This window comes from Ptychodera flava, chromosome 13 (genome assembly GCF_041260155.1).
Source record: "Ptychodera flava strain L36383 chromosome 13, AS_Pfla_20210202, whole genome shotgun sequence".
In the NCBI taxonomy this organism is placed as follows: Eukaryota; Metazoa; Hemichordata; class Enteropneusta; family Ptychoderidae; genus Ptychodera; species Ptychodera flava.
The window spans coordinates 41370255-41383521 of record NC_091940.1 but is presented as its reverse complement, the minus strand read 5'-3'; the positions used below and the strand labels follow the sequence as shown (position 1 = coordinate 41383521).

At 36.3% G+C, this 13267-nt stretch overlaps 1 long non-coding RNA gene across 1 annotated transcript; it reads right to left on the bottom strand.

Annotated features, from left to right (window-relative positions):
- Positions 1–11900: 11900 nt before the first annotated feature.
- LOC139148790 (uncharacterized) lies at positions 11901–12922 on the bottom strand. Its single transcript, XR_011556019.1, has 3 exons — positions 12851–12922; positions 12648–12723; positions 11901–12346 (listed from the first exon to the last, which is right to left on the bottom strand). It is a non-coding gene; the product is annotated as an uncharacterized lncRNA (long non-coding RNA).
- Between the last annotated feature and the right edge of the window lie 345 nt (positions 12923–13267).

Genomic DNA, 13267 nt, shown 5'->3' with positions numbered 1-13267 from the left:
GGCGACATGATACTTTAAATGAAAGACAAGGTGGCCTTATTAGGTTAAGGAAAAGGGGTGACTTTGGTATACAGTGCCTCTTTTCGATACTGTTACAAAATATTGGCTTCTTCTTGTCATCAACTGATAAAAAGTAAAAGAAAGGCCAACTCTCATATTCTGAAACAATAGAGTGTACACTCTGCGATGTTTAACTAATGTTTTTGCATGCGATTGTGATTACTAAAAGACATGTGTTGCAGCGATGTGTTGCATATCGATCGCGCTTGGGTCAATGGTCATCGCCACAGTTTTGCGGTGATGACCCTTGACCCGAGTGCGATCGATACGCCATGGCCCAAAACACCGCTGCGTATTGACCGCTAGTGTATGGTATACAAGCCACTGAAAGAAAAAAAGGTTTCTTCACGCATTTTAGCTATTCCAAAGTACTACACAAATAATTTCAAAGGATAATAATACAGATGCTTCAAAAATTCAACACCTTTTACTATTTTGGAGAGAAAACTTACCCTTTCTGGTCTTGCTTCCACACGATCACAACTTCAGCGTGCGTTTACAAGGAAAATGTCGCAACTTCCGTTTTGATGCATGAAGGGATAAGAAGAGGCACCAAACTTGGACACCAAGTGTTAAGGAGTAGAACGCCTCTTGCACGCCGATGTTAAAATTAAAACGTTCATGGTGGTTATCTGATTTTCTTTTCAAAATTTCAAAACTTCAACCCGTAATAAACGTGTAAAATTATTTTGTATACTTTCTTTTTTAGAAAAAACATGCTTTCAGTAATTTTAGACCGCAGATATTTTTCACTTAGTGGGAAATTCGTTACATCAAACTCCGTGTACGTTTGCCTTACAGCGATGCAGTAGTAAATTTAATATAGCCATAGTAAAGTAAAAACACTAAAGAGTACCTCATCATCGAGCAATTACAGTACTGTGTTGAAAGAGTCATGAAATATACTCGCAATAAATAAGTACACATCACTCGAATACGACGTGGTATCGCCCAAACTTCGTGTAATAACCCCTTAATCATACATGCATGCTTTGATTATGACTGTTTTTCTACGGACGCCCCGAAATTAGCGACGAAATCAACTAAAATCGTTCCCGGTGGTGTCACTTCAAACACTCAAACTTCACAAAAAGTTTCATTGTGCGTTTCCTATGCTTTGATCTGGTTTAAAACTGTGATTCGAAATCTAATGAATTTTAAGAGTTTGACACCCCTTTTCCAAAGTTAACAGTTTCTTTCAGACTCTGATGTGTTAAAAAATGTGAAATCAATCTCATAATTCGATCAGCATTGACCTGACTCTATATCCCGCTCCTGGTAAAAAGGGGGGTATTTTTGGTCGTACTTTCTCCAATATGTCTCAAAATAAGGGGGTCCTTTTTGTTGAAAAATCCCAGATTAGGGGTATCTTGAAATTTTGTGGAATGAGCATGGATGCCCGTGCTCTCTGAGAGTGTTGCCACCGGCAAATCGACCTTGCTTGCTCCTGGCTGTACTTATAAACAGTTGGTTGCTAAGGAGTGATGACAACCGTATCACTTCTCGATATTATTCCGCTATTGGACCATTTCACTTCTATGGGGGTTTATGGAGCACTTTGTTTTAAAGCAAATATTTTAAATATTACGATGTCGACACAGGTTTTCACAATTTGAAGAAGATTTAATTTGAGTTTAAAATGACGTGGGATGTAAAACAAAGAACACGATTGGAACTAAACTGAAAATCGACCTTCGAGCCACACTCTATGGGTTGAATGTTGTTTTTATTGATGTCAGCAGCAGATTATATCAGGCCAACACAGCAGGGATGTAATTAAATCGAGGATAGTGTTATATCAAAGCAGGCATCCAGTCTTAACGAGATAGCGTATGAAAGGCCGGAAGACGATTCGGTAACACAAAGCACAGACAACTTCAAGAAAAAGTCAGAATGCCACTGCGGACTTTCTGTGTTGTAAATTAAATACAAACAACAAAGTTTATAAATTTGTATCAAAACATACTAGTGACAATTGAAGGTTCACTAAACTGCTTTGGCCAATGCTCTCAGAAGCAAAGTTGACAGAAGACATTCTAAAACCAACAAAGTTCAGTACATGGTATACTGAATTTTGTACTTTTAAATATGTCACAAAGTTAGAGAGTCAGAACAGAACTGGGGTAGTAATATTGATTTTACACATGGGTTAATAGTCAAGGGTTTAGACTGTTTGCTTTATAGCAAAATACAGCAGCCCTCTGTCGAGGGAACGTGGAAATAGTAATCTTGTAACGCTTACATTACAGGTAAATGTATATATAGAAGTGTGCTATTTGTCTGAGTTTGAGGATGGCGCAGGATTTCAAGGGGCATCTCGATTACGTGTTGTCGTGGTGGCCGTACTGCTGCAGGAACATGTGAAATGATTGCAGTTTTGTTAATAATAATAATAATAATATTTATATAAGGACTGAGCATGCGCGAGTTGGTGCGTTGTTCTGAGTAGTTGGCTCCTGTGTCGGTGGGTGTTTTGTATATGTTCTAAAGCAATTTTTTCGTCCAAATGACTTCTACCGGCTTGGCAAAAGTGTCCCAGGGGAAGAAAGCGGCAGAAGTTAAAGAAAGAAGGGTTGACGAGATGCTAACAAGAAGTAGAGAAAGAGTGCAGATCCAGAGTCAGATAATTCAAGATGGCGACCTTACCAGAGCACTACAGCTGTCACCTGAGGAACGGAATGAAGTCATTTGAAGTTGCTTTTCCAGATAAAGAAGAAACTTCGAAGGTGGAACCGGTAAGAAAGAAAGTATTGGAGATTGAAAGTAAAGTTTCGGAAGTGAAAAGTCATTGGACCATGCATATGAACGTATTGAGGAAACGGAAAAAAATCAACAACACTTGAAAAATTCCGAAACACTTGTTCATGAATTGAAAGTGAAAATGGATGAAGTGGAAAAGAGAATGGAGCAAATGGAAAAGAAAGAAGATGATTTGGAAAATCGAGACCGTAGGATAAACTTGAACTTTAGAAATTTCCCAGAGAAAATAGGAGAAAATTGTGCGAGTTTTATTCGTAATTTTGTCTCCAACCACATGAAAGTACGAGGGCTGCCCGAACACCTGGCCATTCAGCGTGCACATAGAATTCCGGCTCTCCCTACAACAGATGGTAAACCCAGAACTATCAAGGTGGCTTTTGTCAATGCCGATGATGCAAGGAAAATTCTATACGCAGCGCCAGGATGCTTGAAAGGAAACAAATTTGAAGGAAATCAGATTTACGTGACGGACGATGTCAGTAAGAAAGTACATGCCGAAAGAAAGACATTGCTGCAGTATGCTAGTAAGATAAAGAAAGAAGCTTCGACGAAGAGTTGTTACATAGCATGGAAAGTGCCAGCAACGTTAGTTGTCAAGTATGAAAATGGTGACAAAAAAGAAATGAGAGTGAAAGACATTCCTGCATTATGAATTGATAGTACTTGATTATCTTTCGTTAATTATGTATTCGATGAGGTTAATGGTAACATTGTAGGCATTTGTTTTAATCATTATTATTAATATTCACCTCCGACACAGTAAGGGTTTGATGTTTTTGGATTTGTTTTTTTTTTTTTGTTCCGTGATTTGCAGTCCTTCCATCGATTGTTGGTCTCGTTGTATGTTTTGTATGGTTGTATGTTTTCTTTCTGCAAAATTGGGGAACAACAGCGTGTTTCAATTTTTGTTTTCAACGTTTCTGGTAACTGGCATGAAATATTTTACGTAGTTGTGTTTTTCAAATGGACTTTTCAGCATTGACATTTAACGCCAGAGGTCTTCGAAACTTTAAAAAGAGGAAAACAGTTGCCTCTTGGATAAATAGTAAAAACCCTACTTTTACTTTTTTGCAAGAAACTCACAGTGTAAAAGATGATGTCAAGTTTTGGTCATCTCAGTTTAAAGGCAGATGTTGGTATTCACATGGCACTAATAACAGCAGAGGTGTTTTAACAATCATCAACCATTCTAATGTTACTATCAATAATACAGTTCTTGATCCTAACGGTAGATTTGTCCTCATTGAAGCTGAATTTGACAGCGCTCCCTATATTCTATTAAACGTTTATGCACCTAATATTGAAAAGGAGCACACATCCTTTTTAGAAGAAATTTATTGTTTGCTTGATAAAACATTTGTAGACCCAGATACATTCGTAATTCTAGGTGGTGATTTGAACTTCGCTCACAATGTGGAGCTCGATAGGTCAGGGGGAAATCCCAAACCCTGGGAGAAATCTACCATTATTTTGGATAGAGTTTCAGATATTTTCAATCTGTCTGATATTTGGCGCATTCGTCATGGAGTCAAACGTGGCTTTACATGGAGAAGACGTCGGCCCAACGTTATGCAAAGTAGATTAGACTTTTTATAATTTCAAATGATCTTCAACAACATGTGAGCAAGATTCAGATCATCCCTGGAGTAGCATCTGATCACTCGGCAGTTTTCTTGGTTGGAACTTTTGTAACTTTAAGCGTGGCCCAGGTTACTGGAAATTTAATGCCAGTTTGGCCCATGACAGTGTCTTTAGAACTGAGCTCCTGGAAAACATTGATGCTTGGGTCCAGGATACTAATTCATTAAATGATGGTGTCCTTTGGGATTATATAAAATTCAAAATTAGAGCGTTTACAATTGATTATAGTAAAAAGCGCGCCAAAGAACGGAAACAGAAGTTGCAGAATTTAGAGAAGTCAATTAATTTCTTTGATGTTCTTTGTTCAAACTATCCCTGCGATATGAATTATAAGCTTCTTGAGTGTGCAAAAGCCGATTTAGAGAGAGAGTATGATTACATTACTGAAGGCGCAATCATTAGATCCAGAACAAAATGGTATGAGAAGGGGAAAAGGGTAATACATATTTTTTGAGTTTGGAAAAAGCGAATAAACGTAAGTCAAGTATTAAAAGCCTCAAAGAAGACGAGCATACGATAGTAGATCGCCCTCAAGATGTTTTGTGTGCAATTAAGAGGTTTTATTCAAGGTTGTATTCTAAAGGGACTTCTAGTTCAAATGAGGATCATAAATTTCTCGATTTAAATTTACCGTCTCTGTCTGAGAACGATAAACTCTGTTGTGAAGGTCAGTTGACCTCTGATGAAGTGCTTTCTATTGTTCACTCCCTGCCAGATAACAAAAGCCCTGGTAATGATGGTCTCACAAAGGAATTTTATGTGGCCTTCTGGCCACTGGTGGGACATCTAGTTGTGGATTCGCTGAATTTTGGATATAGACAGGGTGAATTCTCCAACTCCCAAAAACAAAGCATCATTACCCTGATTGAGAAATCTGGCCGGGATCAACAATATTTGAAAAATTGGAGACCGATCTCCCTTATGAATGTAGATATGAAACTTGCCTCAAAATGTTTATCTAAACGCATGGAGAAAATTTTGCCCCGCCTTATCGGCGAAACTCAAGCAGCCTTCGTCAGAGGGAGAAATATTGGTGATTATATTAGATTAATTGATGAAATTTTTCATTATACTTACACTGCAGATTTACCAGCTATACTTTTAGCCATTGATTTTGAAAAGGCTTTTGATACTGTTAATCTCGAGTATCTGTATTCTGTTTTATCCAAGTTTAACTTTGGAGAGTCATTATTAACTGGGTCAAAGCGTTATATTTTAATATTGAAAGTACAGTAATGAACAATGGCTATAGTACGGGTTATTTTAAGTTGGAAAGAGGGGTGCGCCAAGGCGACCCACTTTCACCATTGTTATTTATTCTTGTTTTGGAAACACTTTTACATTCAATTAGAGAAAACCAGCAAATTAGAGGTATCAAAATTGCAAGCTTGGAGATAAAAGAATCTGCATTTGCTGATGACATGACATGTTTTCTCAGTGATGAAACTTCGGTACATATTCTTTTTGCCATCCTGAAAGTTTTTCATAGGGTTTCTGGTTTAAAAGTTAATATTGATAAGACTGAAGCTGTCTGGCTTGGAAAATGGAGACATAGAACGGATAGGGCGTTTGGGGTCAAATGGCCCACCTCCACTATCAAGATTGTTGGGATTCATTTTTCAAATGATGAAAAATTAGCACAGCATCAGAATGTAGAAACTCCCATTGCGAACCTGAAGAGTACCTTGAATATCTGGAAAGGAAGGAATTTGACTATTATTGGGAAGATTCAGGTGATTAAGTCTTTAGCAATTTCTAAACTGATGTATGTCCTTTCACATGGAATCTTTCCCAGTGAAGCTATAAATAGAGTTCATAGAATAATTTACAATTTCCTTTGGAATGGGCATGATAGAGTTGGGAGGAATATAATGGTAGGGGAGGTGGGCCAGGGGGGCCTAAAAATGCCTGATTTATTAGTGATGAAAAAAGTACATAGAATTTTATTGATTAAACGCTTGCTAAATGTGGAGTTTAAACACCCTTGGAAACATTTTGTCTTTAAAAATCTAGAAAAAATCGGAGGAAATCTTTTATTTAAGTGTAATTTCTGTACTAATCTTTTACCAGTTAGATTTTCCAGTTTTGTGAAAGAATGTCTGGATTTTGGTCAGAAGTCAATCACACTTCAGACAATGCCGATCAGATAATATGGAATAACAGAAACATTCTGATAGGAGGTCATTCTGTTTATTACAAAGACCTCTCGGTAGTTGGTATAAATTATATTTCAGACCTGTTTACAGGTTATATGCGAGTGCCGTGGATGGAACTCCATCGGAGAGGTCTGAATTTAAATCATAAATTAAAGTGGTTGGGTTTGACACTCTCAATTTCTAATGATCTCAAAAATCGAAATGTTTCTCAATCTTCTAATGAAGTCTGTATTTCTGTAAATAACAATACTTTCATTTTGGAATCCTTGACAAAAAAGTGTTTGAAGAAAAATATTATTGATGTAATTGTTGATGTACCAAAAAGTCAGCAACTTTAGAAAAAGCTACAAACATGCTTGACTTAAAGTGGAAAAAAATGTATGAGCTTATATATAAATTAGCGATTGATAGTAAGTCTAGAGCTTTCCAATTTAAGTTACTCCACAATATTCTGTATACAAATCAACAGTTGAATAAGTTTAATCCACAGAAGTTCACAACTCCATATTGTACTTTGTGTGATGATGAAATAGAGTCTCTTGAACATTTATTTTATTCTTGTAAATGTACTATTGCCCTCTGGAGAGATTTACTTTTTATTATTGGGAGACCGCTTAAACTAAAGCAACCACCTTCTAAACTGTGCATGATTTTTGGTGATCCTAAAGAAAAAATTATTGTCAATTTCATTGCTTTGCAAGTGCGTATCTATATATACAGATGTAAGTTAAATAACCTGTCTTTAGACATCACAAGTTTTATTATACAGCTTAAAAATGTACACGAAATAGAAAGAAAGATTGCAACAGCGAACGATAAAATTGCTGTACATATTGGTAAATGGTCATCCCTAATACCTTATGTAACAAAATGATGCTTCCTATTTTGTACTGGAAATGTTGAAATGTGTAATTGTCCTTTGTATTTAATGTATTTGTTTGTTGTTGTTCTATCCAAATAAAAATTTTGAAAAAAAAAAAAAAAAAAAAAAAAAAAAAAAAATAATAATAATATTTATTACTTAAAAGCGCACTACACTACGTCTCAGTGCTCTGTACATTACAATAAAATTACATATAGACATGACATCAAATCAATTTCAGCAATAAAAAAATTACAGATAAGTACTATAACACTGCTTAAAAAGAAGAGTTTTAAGACAACGTTTAAAAGACTCACAAGACCAACCAAGACAGTGAGCATCAAAAGAAAGCTCATTCCACAACAATGGGGCAGCAATTGCAAATGCGCGATGACCATAATTAACTGTAGTGCCCCTAGCGTCACGCCTGGTAAGAAGTATCTTGTTAGATGAACGGAGAGCACGCTCAGTGATATTTATAGCTACTAATGACTGCAAATACTGTGGACATTCGCTACGAAGAATTTTGAAAACAAAAGGCAAAATTTTGAACTTGATTCTCTCTTTCACTGGCAACCAATGAAGTTGGAATAGAACAGGTGAGATGTGTTCACATTTCTTAGTGCGTGTTACGAGACGTGCGGCCGCATTCTGAACTGACTGAAGTTTTCTAAGCTGATAGTCTGGAATCCCATGCATCAGGCTATTACAATAGTCTAGTCGTGAGGTGACAAAAGCATGTACTAATTTCTCTGTGGTCGGCAAATCTATCAAAGAACGAATTTTACCGATTTTGTACAGTGCAAAAAAGGCAGATTTACACGTGTTATTTATTTGATTTGACATAGAACCATTCGAATCGAGCAGGACACCAAGATCTTTAACTGTAGTGGACGGGGTAACATCGAAAGTACCGATCTTGAGACTGTAAAGTTTAGTCACATCTCTCTTAAACGCGATGAAAAGTGAACTACCTCAGTTTTTTCATCATTTAGGATCAGCATGTTTGACCTCATCCATTGACGCACATTATCAATGCATAATTCAAGATCCAACTTGACATCGTCTGGACTATTACAAACAACATAAATCTGAGAATCGTCAGCGTAAAGCATGTAATCTAGGCCGTGGGAAGAAATAATATCATCAAGAGGAGTTGTGTATAGAGTAAAAAGTAAAGGTCCTAGGACAGAACCTTGTGGGACACCAAAACGTAGAACAGCATCTTGTGATGTTGTGGAATTAATATTAACACGTTGAACACGGCCTGTTAAGTAGGAACGAAACCACTGTAAGGCTGAACCTGTTTCAGTAAAAGTGAATTGTTTCCACAATAAATAGTTTGTTCTACACACAACATTTTTTGTTTTTGTTCATTGCAAAGCGCACAGAAACTCAACCATCAGGTTGCAAACTCGGATGATTATTTGAAGTCACAGATTTAATTACATCCCTACTGTGTTAGCCTAGTATAATCATCTGCTCACATCATAAAAACAAAGTCTCAACCTACAGAGCTTGTTGCAGGAAGGTTGATTTTCAGTGTAATTTTGGATAATTGAATTTTCATATTTTTTAAATTTCTCAAAAGAGTTAGGTGCCATATAGTTGAATGTTGCAATAATACAAATTACTCATAAAAACAATTGTGTAATGTAAAAAGAAAAGCAGATGAGATTACATTTGTAGCTTAGATCGACATTACTTCACCATCCAATTATCCCAAATTAGTTCCAATCGTGTTACTGGAGTGTGTAAAGTAGGTGTGTTTTCGTGTTTTGATACATAACCTCATCCCTTCGTGAAAGTTATGAGGCTGACAAAATCGGGTCGAAATACTCGCACCACGCCAGTTTTCGATTTCAAACTTGATCGAGTATGAACAGCTGAGAGCAGAGAATTAGAGCAAGCAGGTCCGCGACATCTATGAATGCTCAGTGGATATAATACCCGTACCAGTCAGTGTATCTCGAAGAATTACACGTGTCCCCAGACGTCACATATGTCGAATTTACCATCTTAGAAAGGAATTTCTGAGCGGATTAGGGAAAACATGAAATGAGTACACTATAAGCTGTAGTGTCGTAAATCGTTCGTAATTTTGTTGCTGTACGAATAAAACATTTCAAAGGTATTTCCGTCGTCTGCTAGTATATTTTCGTCCCTTGCTTGCCTAAATAGGATTAAACCTCCTTTAACAACCTAAACGAAAGATTGACTTTATTTACACTTTTACTGAGCAGCCGAGTTACTGAAATAGTAACTTTCATCTGTCAATACAAGAAAACAAAAGTATATGAAAGGGAACATTTCTTTTAACATATTCTTTCAGTTTACATTTGAATGTGTACATACTGGTCAAATTTTTCACTTCAATCGGTAATGAATTCCAAACTTTCGTGGCATGGAAATGAAAACTATGTTGTCCAGTGCCTAAAACACATCTTGGTACATGGCAATTCTCACGTGCAGTAGAGTGTGTAAAATAATCATGAACATTACTTTGTGGAGTAAATAAATTAGATAAATATTGTGAAGCATAACCATTCGTACATTTGAAACTTTCCCTAGATCTTACATTGTATCTGAAACCAGCACAGCACCGGTGCCACCAGGCACGATCATGATCTGTGAATCTCACTGACAGGTACAAATCGGAAATAGGTACCTCAAATGTCCTCAGGTATTCATTGCAATCTGCAAATTGAACGACATAGTCATTTATTGTGCCTCAACAACATTTGCTTGTGGCAGACTAGGCAAGAACGTGAACAGATTTTTTATCGTTGTAAATTTCACGCCATTTTCAAACTCTTTCCATGTTATGTGTAAAACGGGGACGTTTTTGTCAAAGTGGAGTGAATCCTTTTCCCGTCCTTTCAGTGGGTTGCACCATGTTGTATTAGCAAAGATTCAAATGTGTACATGCGCCATTTACGCTGTTTATCATGTAGTTGTATGGGTGCGGCACCCGTTTATTGTCTGTCTTTCTGAAACCTCCCAATACTGTGCCACTCAGTGGATAATTATACTTGAGTAAACATCTTTGAGTAAGAACATTTCTACGAACTAATTATAAGCTACATATAAAATAATGAAAATAATGCCAAAAGTTGCAGCTCATGTGCCTTTAAAGTTTGCAATATCTTTCATGTCTTTCTGATTTGCAGCAACAACACATCACCAGTAGTCTTGCAGTTTACATTACTAGAAGTCAAGTAGTTTACAATATTATTTTGACTATATATAATCTTTTTATAAACACCACTACCATTTGATTTTGGCATGCACTCTTAGGATCTAGAAGCCAATGTGTGGGTATAATATCTGGAGGCGTTGAAAGTGACACAACAATAAAAATTAATTCCTGATCAGGACTGGTTCAAGCAATCTTGAGTCACTGAAACGAAACATTGTTATGGAATTCAAAACAAAACAACTTAGAGTCTGTGTTTGTATTTGTATCATTTGTATTCTGTCAATGTCGATTTTTTTTATTTAAATGTATATTTATTTCGTCTTTCATAAGTCTTGACATTTCTTGACATAATGACAAAATTACATTCTTTGAAAAATACTAAGTAGAATATCAATTTTTGAGCTTGCGCTCTCAGATACAGCTCATTTCTTAACATCATTATTGAAGAAAAAGTTCTGTGAATATTACTGACAGGATACTTATAAATAGACCATTTTGCAACCAAAATAATAAGATTTACAATTTTTTCAATTTTCTTTGTTTTCAAAGTTATTCCTCCTATAATAGTTTCAAACTTTAGAGAAACCCTACTTTCTACAACATCACTTACTATATTTCCTGTCATCTCCCAAATATTTCTGGCCACAATACAATCTCAAAATCTGTTTCTTAGTGTATCTACTTCACGACAATGCGTACACAGTGGAGCTTCAATTTTTTCCATTGAAATAATCTGAGATTTGTTGGTACTCGTCGTATGGTAAATTTCAAGTGAAAGCTATGAAACTTTGTCTCTGGTGTGACTTTTTTCGCTAATAGCCATACATTTCTTTCATTAAATATACATTCACACTCTCTGTTCCACATTTGAATTGCATTTGTATTCGTTAAGAAGTCTTCTAACAACAATTTATAGACAATTTTTGTTGAAAGTTTTGAAATGTCGATTTCTTCACTTCCCTTACTAAAAATAAAAGTATGCAATATGTGATCTACTACTGGTACAAAAAGTCTGTATAAGGAATTCCACAACAATGTCTTTTTGTTATCGCTTTTGCATTTCGATCTCATGTTAAACCATACTTTCAGACAATCGGTATAAAACCCAGACAACATGTTAGTGATCTCATGAGGCAAATTATTAGGATCAATATATGATCTCAATATACTCTCATTGCAATTTGGTTGTAAAAAGAAGGAAAACAGTATTATCCATGCTGCTTTGTTGTCATCAAAAAATTTAAACCTCCCTTTTCTATAGGTGACAATAAAACGCCTTTTTTATTTTATATTTGGAACAATCGATGAAATCAAAAACTAATTAGTCAACCTTTTTGACAACTTTTGGAGAAACATCATGTTATGGAATTATCAATATCAATACAACGATGACAAAGCCGACAGTTTGATCAGTGTTCACCTTTCCTTCTGCACTTTTGTTGATGAACAAAACAAAATCATTGATAGTATTGGTAACATCTGTACTATCTACGCTACCATTGACATCGCTGACGTCATACTAATTCATGAATGTCTTCCTCCGTTTTCCCGTCGCAAGCACACACGTAGAGCTTCCACGACAAATTCGAAGAACTCGAAGACTGTGATAACAGACAGACCGATATAAAGTCCCAATGAACCACCGATATCACTGAACAAGCTCTCTATCTGTTAATGGGAATGATGAAAACGTGAAAATTTTATCTTCAGTAATTTTCATTTGCTTGTTTGATCACCAGCTCTAATGTTCAGATTATAGAAAAATGCTTTACGATTGAAAGAGTTTGATCATTTCATATAAATCTGTGTTGTGTGACTCTCCACCTAAACCCATCACTGCTTTTACAGTATTTGCACTTTCAAAGTTATGTCACACAAGTCCGATCTAAACTTTGTTCGACCGTTTTGAAAGGACGTCAAGCTAATTTAATCAAATCGACGACATACAGGTTAAAAGTAAAAGTCTTACTGGGTAAGCCGGTTCTTCTCGTATTTCCTGATAGGTAAGCTCGTCGTAGTGTATGTCCACGTTCGAAAGGTTCAAGCTGAAGAGAAGAATGACATTGATTGATGGAATGTAAGATATGATTCACTGAGAATAATAGACAAGAAAACAGGAATTATTCTTTACGCAGTAAAAGTGTATTGTCACTATTGTTTAATTTCACTTACCTGGCAGCCTGAAGGTCATTGATGTCACGTGTTTTTGCGTTGGTTGAATGTAGCGACCTCAGTAGGTGTTTCTTGATCAGAAAAGACAAACAGAAAACTCACTTCGAAGAATAATGCAGCAGCCTGTCTTAAAGATATGATCTACAGGTTTTGGCCACTACATATCAAGCATGCATGCATAGTGGTACACTAACCAATTGCACTTGGGGAACATTGACGCGGTGTTTCATTTGCATTTTGGTCGTCCAGGTAATACGCGGTGTTTCATTTGCATTTCGATCGTCCAGGTAATACGCGGTGTTTCATTTGCATTTTGGTCGTCCAGGTAATACGCGGTGTTTCATTTGCATTTTGGTCGTCAAGGTAATACGCGGTGTTTCATTTGCATTTTGGTCGTCAAGGTAATACGCGGTGTTT